The 7,620-nt window shown below is 39.9% G+C and overlaps 1 pseudogene; it reads right to left on the reverse strand.

The window, feature by feature from the left end:
• Positions 1-4,062: 4,062 nt before the first annotated feature.
• LOC133051045 (tigger transposable element-derived protein 1-like) lies at positions 4,063-7,384 on the reverse strand (annotated as a pseudogene).
• Between the last annotated feature and the right edge of the window lie 236 nt (positions 7,385-7,620).

The raw sequence follows: 7,620 nt of genomic DNA on the forward strand, positions 1-7,620 counted from the left end.
GCCAGATGTGTAACCCAAACCTCTGTCCCAGGAGTACCTTTATCTTTCCAAGATAGCCTGTGAGGGATTGTAGTTAAAAAGCCATCAATTATTAGCTCACAAAATATACTGAATTAACCAATTAATCCACTAAGCCCAGGTGTTTTCCTTTCATTTCTCAGTTGATAATCTATGAGGTCCTAGGTGTAAGCTGAGAATAATAGAGACAAGACCCTAAAGGGGTAGGAGGCAGAATTATGCTTCTGGGCAGTTGTATTTGTGCACATGAGTTAAGTATATAGCTCTAGTAGCCTGGTTACAGCCCTGCCAAATGGATTGCAAGCACTGGTTATTGAAAGCAAAAGCACACAAAAGACAGAGAGTGGTGTATAAAGAGGGTAAAATGAGTCTTAGATATATCAGAATGGAGCATAATGTCTGCCCATTTTGTAAGCTTGTTCTTAACATTTGTTGAGCAATTCAACAACATAAATTTTAATACAGGCAAATCTCAGTTTCAGGCCACTACAATAAGAGGGCAGACAGACTGAAACCACAATCACAAACAACTAGCCAATCTGATCACATGGACCACAGTCTTGTCTAACTCAATGAAACTAAGCCATGCCATGTAGGGCCACCCAAGATGGACGGGTCATGGTGGAGAGATCTGACAGACCGTGGTTCACTGGAGAAGGGAATGGCAAACCACTTCAGTTTTCTTGCCTTGAGAACCCCACGAACAGTGTGAAAAGGCCAAAAGATAGGACACTGAAAGATGAACTCCCCAGGTTGGTAGGTGCCCAATATGCTACTGGAGATCAGTGGAGAAGTGACTCAAGAAAGAATGAAGGGATGGAGCCAAAGCAAAAACAACACCAAGTTGTGGGTGGGACTGGTGATAGAAGCAAGGTCCAATGCTGTAAAGAGGAATATTGCATAGGAACCTGGAACATTAGGTCCATGAATCAAAGCAAATTGGAAGTGGTCAAACAGGAGATGGCAAGATGACATTCTAGGAATCAGTGAACTAAGATGGACTGGAATGGGTGAATTTAACTCAGATGACCATTACGTCTACTACTGTGACCAGGAATCCTATAGAAGAAATGGAATGGACATCATAGTCAACAAAAGACTCTGAAACGCTGTACTTGGATGCAATCTCAAAAATGACAGAATGATCTCTTTCATTTCCAAGGCAAACCATTCAATATCACGGTAATCCAAATCTATGCCCCAACCAGTAACACTGAAGAAGCTGAAGTTGAATGGTTCTATGAAGACCTAAAAGATCTTCTAGAACTAATACCCAAACAAGATGTCCTTTTCATTATAGGGGACTGGAATGCAAAAGTAGGAAGTCAAGAAACACCTGGAGTAACAGGCAAATTTGGCCTTGGAGTACAAAATGAAGCAGGGGAAAGGCTAACAGAGTTCTGCCAAGAGAACGCACTGGTCATAGCAAACACCCTCTTCCAACAACACAAGAGAAGACTCTATACATGGGTATCACCAGATGGTCAACACCAAAATCAGATGGATTGTATTCTTTGCAGCCAAAGATGAGAAGCTCTATACAGTCAGCAAAAAGAAGACCGGGAACGGACTGTGGCTCAGATCATGAACTCCTTATTGCCAAATTCAGATTTAAATTGAAGAAAGTGTGGAAAACCACTAGACCATTCAGGTATGACCTAAACCAAATCCCTTATGATTATACAGTGGGAGTGAGAAATAGATTTAAGGGACTAGATCTGATAGACAGAGAGCCTGATGAACTATGGACAGAGGTTCGTGACATTGTACAGGAGACAGAGATCAAGATCATCCCCATGGAAAAGAAACGCAAAAAGGCAAAATGGTTGTCTGAGAAGGCCTTACAAATAGCTGTGAAAAGAAGAGAAGCAAAAAGCAAAGGGGAAAAGGAAAGATATTCCCATTTGAATACAGAGTTTCAAAGAAGAGCAAGGAGAGATAAGAAAGCCTGCCTCAGTGATCAGTGCAAAAAAATAAAGGAAAACAATAGAATGGGAAAGACTAGAGATCTCTTCAAGAAAATTAGAGATAACAAGGGAACATTTCATGCAAAGATGGGCTCAATAAAGGACAGAAGTGGTATGGACCTAACAGAAGCAGAAGATATTAAGAAGAGGTGGCAAGAATACACAGAAGAGCTGTACAACCAGATAACCACGATGGTGTGATCACTCACCTAGAGCCAGACATCCTGGAATGTGAAGTCAAGTGGGCCTTAGGAAGCATCACTAAGAACAAAGCTTGTGAGGTGATGGAATTCCAGTTGAGCTATTTCAAATCCTGAAAGATGATGCTGTGAAAGTGCTGCACTCAAAATGTCAGCAAATTTGGAAAATTCAGCAATGGCCACAGGACTGGAAAAGGTCTGTTTTCATCTCAATCCCAAAGAAAGGCAATCCCAAAGAATGCTCAAACTACTGCACAATTGCACTCATCTCACACATTAGTAAAGCAATGCTCAAAATTCTCCAAGCCAGGCTTCAGCAATAAGTGAACCATGAACTTCCAGATGTTCAAGCTGGCTTTAGAAAAGGCAGAGGAACCAGAGATCAAATTGCCAACATCCACTGGATCATCGAAAAACAGGAGAGTTCCAGAAAAACATCTATTTCTGCTTTATTGACTATGCCAAAGCTTTTGACTATGTGGATCACAATAAACAGTGGAAAATTCTTAAAGAGATGGGAATACCAGACCACCTGACCTGCCTCTTGAGAAACCTGTATGCAGGTCAGGAAACAACAGTTAGAACTGGCCATGGGATGGAGAGGGAGACGGGAGGGGGGGATCAGGATGGGGAACTCATGTAAATCCATGGCTGATTCATGTCAATGTATGGCAAAAACCACTACAATATTGTAAAGTAATTAGCCTCCAACTAATAAAAATAAATGAAAAAAAAAAAGAACTGGCCATGGAACAGCAGACTGGTTCCAAATAGGATAATGAGTACATCAAGACTGTATTTTGCCACCCTCCTTATTTAACTTGTATGCAGAGTACATCATGAGAAATGCTGGGCTGGAGGGAGTACAAGCTGGAATCAAGATTACTGGGAGAAATAGCAATAACCTAACATATGCAGATGACACCACCCTTATGGCAGAAAGTGATGAAGAACTAAAGGGCCTTTTGATGAAAGTAAAAGAAGAGAGTGGAAAAATGGCTTAAACCTCATCTTTCAGAAAACTAAGATCATGGCATCCGGTCCCATCACTTCATGGCAAATAAATGGGGAAACAGTGGAAACAGTGGCTGACTTTGATTTTCTGGTCTCCAAAATCACTGCAGGTGGTGATTGCAGCCATGAAATTAAAAGACACTTACTCCTTGGAAGGAAAGTTAGGACCAACCTAGACAGCATATTAAAAAGCAGAGACATTACTTTGTTAACAAAGGTCCATCTAGTCAAGGCTATGGTTTTTCCAGTAGCCATGTATGGATGTGAGAATTGGACTATAAAGAAAGCTGAGCGCTGAAGAATTGATGCCTTTGAACTGTGGTATTGGAGAAGACTCTTGAGAGTCCCTTGGACTGTGAGGAGATCCAACCAGTCCATCCTGAAGGAGATCAGTCCTGGGTGTTCATTGGAAGGACTGATGTTGAAGCTGAAACTCCAATACTTTGGCCACCTGACGTGAAGAGCTGACTCATTTGAAAAGACCGTGATGCTGGGAGGGATTGAGGCCAGGAGGAGAAGGGGACGACAAAGGATGAGATGGCTGGATGGCATCACCAATTCGATGGGCATGGGTTTGAATAAACTCTGGGAGTTGGTGATGGACAGGGAGGCCTGGCATGCTGCGATTCATGGGGTCACAAAGAGTCGGACACAACTGAGCCACTGAACCGACTGACCATAATGCAAAAGCAAGTCTCATGATTTTTTTTGTAGTTGGTTTTCCACTGCATACAAACTTTATGTATACACTGTACTGTATCCTACTAAGTGTGCAAGTATGTTGTTGCTAAAAAAAAAAAAAAAAAAAAAAAAAAAATACCTCTCTTTAATAGAAAATACTTTGTTGCTAAAAATGGTGACCATCATGAGCCTTTAGCAAGTCCTAATCTGTTTGCTGGTGGAAGGTCTTGCCTTGATCCTGATGCTGCTAACTGATCAGTGTAGTGGCTCCTAAAGACTGAAGTAGGTATGGCAGTTTCTTATAGAAAGACAACACTGAAATTTGCCACCTGGGTTGGCTCTTCCTGTCGTTAATGACTTTTTGTAGCATACAAAGCTGTTTGATAACATTTTACCAACACAGTAAAGCTTATTTCAAAATTGTATTCAAACCTCTTAAAACCTGCTGATGCTAATCAACAGTTTATGTTGTAATTTAAATCTTTTGTTGTCATTTCAACAATATTTACAGCATCTTCACCAAAGGTAGATTCCATCTCAAGAAATCACCATTCATCAGTAAGAAGCAAATCCTCATCAATTAACATTTTCTCATCTGATTGTAGCAATCCATTCCCATCCTCAAGCTCAATTTCTAATTCTAGTTCTCTTGCTATTTCCACCATATTTGTAATTACTTCCTCCAATGAAGTCTTCAGCTCTTCAAAGGCAACCAAGAGGGTTGGAATTGATTTCTTCCAAACTCCTGTGAATGTTGATACTTTAATCTTTTCCCATGAACCATGAATGTTCTTAGTGGCATCTGGAATCTGGAATGGTAAATCCAGATTTACCAGATTTACCAGAATGGTAAATCCAGAAAACCAGAAGGTTTTCCATTTTCTTTGCTTAGATCATCATAGGAATCACTATCTTTGACAACTTTAGCCTCAAGGAATATATTTCTTAAATAATAAAATCTGAAGGCCTAAATTCCACCTTGATCCATGGGCTGCAGAATGGATGTTGTGTTAGCAGGTATGAAATCACATTAATCTCATTGTAGATCATCTGGGCTCTGGGTGACCAGGTACATTGTCAATGAGCAGTAATATTTTGAAAGGGATCTTTTTTCCTAAGCAGTAGGTATCAACCCTGGGCTTAAAATAAACCATGTTGTAAACCTGTGTGCCGTCATCCAGACTTTGTTGTTCTCTTTATAGTATGTAGGCAGACTGTATGTAACATAATTCTTAAGGGCCCTAGGATTTCAAGAATGGTGAATGAGCATTGGCTTTAGCTTAAATTCACCAGCTATTAGTACATTATCTCCTAACAAGTGCTTTTACTCTTTAAAGCCAGGTATGTACTTCTCTCAGTGAAAGGTCTAGATGACAGGCTTTTCTTATAAATGGCTGGTTCCCTTGTATTGAGAATCTGTTGTTTAGTGTAATCACCTTCATTTTATTATCTTAATTAAATTTTCAAAATAACTTGCTATAGCTTTTACATCAGCACTTGCTGCTTTACTTTGCGCTTTGATGCTATAAAGATGGCTTCATGCCTTAGAACTTGTCAATCCACTTCTGTTAGCTTCACAACCTCTATTTTCTTCTGCAGCTCCCTCACCTCTCTCAATCTTCCTAAGTGTGAGGAGAGTTAGAGCCTTGCTCTGAATTACACTTTGGCATGAGAAAGTGTTGTGCCTGGTTTGGTCTCTCTAGACCACTACAACGTTCTCCATATCAGCAGTTAGGCTGTTTGGCTTTCTTATCATTCCTGTGTTCACTGAGTAGCGCTTTTTTTTTTTTCTTTTTCTTTTATTTATTTATTTATTTTTCATTTATTTTTATTAGTTGGAGGTTAATTACTTTATAATATTGTAGTGGTTTTTGCCATACATTGACATGAATCAGCCATGGGTTTACATGTATTCCCCATCCTGATCCCCCCTCCCACCTCCCTCCCCATCCCATCCCTCTGGGTCTTCCCAGTGCACCAGCCCTGAGCACTTGTCTTATGCATCCAACCTGGGCTGGTGATCTGTTTCACCCTTGATAGTATACTTGTTTCAATACTATTCTCTCAGAACATCCCACCCTCGCCTTTTCCCACAGAGTCCCAAAATCTATTCTGTATATCTGTGTCTCTTTTTCTGTTTGGCATATAGGGTTATTGTTACCATCTTTTAAAATTCCATATATATGCGTTAGTATACTGTATTGGTCTTTATCTTTCTGGCTTACTTCACTCTGTATAATGGGCTCCAGTTTCATCCACCTCATTAGAACTGATTCAAATGAATTCTTTTTAATGGCTGAGTAATATTCCATTGTGTATATGTACCATAGCTTCCTTATCCATTTGTCTGCTGATGGGCATCTAGGTTGCTTCCATATCCTGGCTATTATAAACAGTGCTGTGATGAACATTGGGGTACACATGTCTCTTTCAGTTCTGGTTTCCTTGGTGTGTATGCCCAGGAGTGGGATTGCTGGGTCATATGGCAGTTCTATTTCCAGTTTTTTTAAGGAATCTCCACACTGTCTCCATAGTGGCTGTACTAGTTTGCATTCCCACCAATAGGGTAAGAGGGTTCCCTTTTCTCCACACCCTCTCCAGCATTTATTGCTTGTAGACTTTTGGATAGCAGCCATCCTGACTGGCATGTAATGGTACCTCATTGAGGTTTTGATTTGCATTTCTCTGATAATGAGTGATGTAGAGCATCTTTTGATGTGTTTGTTAGCCATCTGTATGTCTTCTTTGGAGAAATGTCTGTTTAGTTCTTTGACCCATTTTTTGATGGGTCATTTATTTTTCTGGAATTGAGCTTCAGGAGTTGCTTGTATATTTTTGAGATTAATCCTTTGTCTGTTGCTTCATTTGCTATTATTTTCTCCCATTCTGAAGGCTGTCTTTTCACCTTGCTTATAGTTTCCTTTGTTGTGCAAAGGATCAATGGAACAGAATAGAAAGCCCAGAGATAAATCCATGTACCTATGGACACCTTATCTTCTACAAAGGAGGCAAGGATATACAATGGAAAAAAGACAACCTCTTTAACAAGTGGTGCTGGGAAAACTGGTCAACCAGTTGTAAAAGAATGAAACTAGAATACTTTCTAACACCATACACAGAAATAAACTCAAAATGGATTAAAGATCTAAATGTAAGAGCAGAAACTATAAAACTCCTAGAGGAGAACATAGGCAAAACACTCTCCAACATAAATCACAGCAGGATCCCCTATGACCCACCTCCCAGAATATCGGAAATAAAAGTAAAAATAAACAAATGTGACCTAATTAAACTTAAAAGCTTTTGCACAACAGAGTAGCACTTTTAATTTCTTTCAATAGCTTTCCCTTTGCGTCCACAGCTTGGATGTTTAGCACAAGATGACTGACTTTGGACCCATCTCAGCTTTGGTATATCTTCCTCACTGCGCTTAATCACTTTTAACATTTGACTTAAAATAAAATATATGTGACTCTTCCTTCCACTTGAACACTTGGAGGCCATTATAGGGATGTTATAATAATTAGCCTAATTTCAATACTGCTGCGTCTCACGACATAAAAAAAAAGGCCTGAGGAGGAGGAGAGAGATGGGAGAATGGCTTGTCAGTGGAGCAATCAGAATGCACAGTACTTATAAGTTAAGCTTGCTGTCATATGTGAGAGCTATTTGTGGCACCACAAAACAATAGCAACAGTAACATCAGTGATCATTGATCACAGATAACTCTAAGAAATATA

This window comes from Dama dama, chromosome 33 (genome assembly GCF_033118175.1).
Source record: "Dama dama isolate Ldn47 chromosome 33, ASM3311817v1, whole genome shotgun sequence".
Classification (NCBI taxonomy): domain Eukaryota; kingdom Metazoa; phylum Chordata; class Mammalia; order Artiodactyla; family Cervidae; genus Dama; species Dama dama.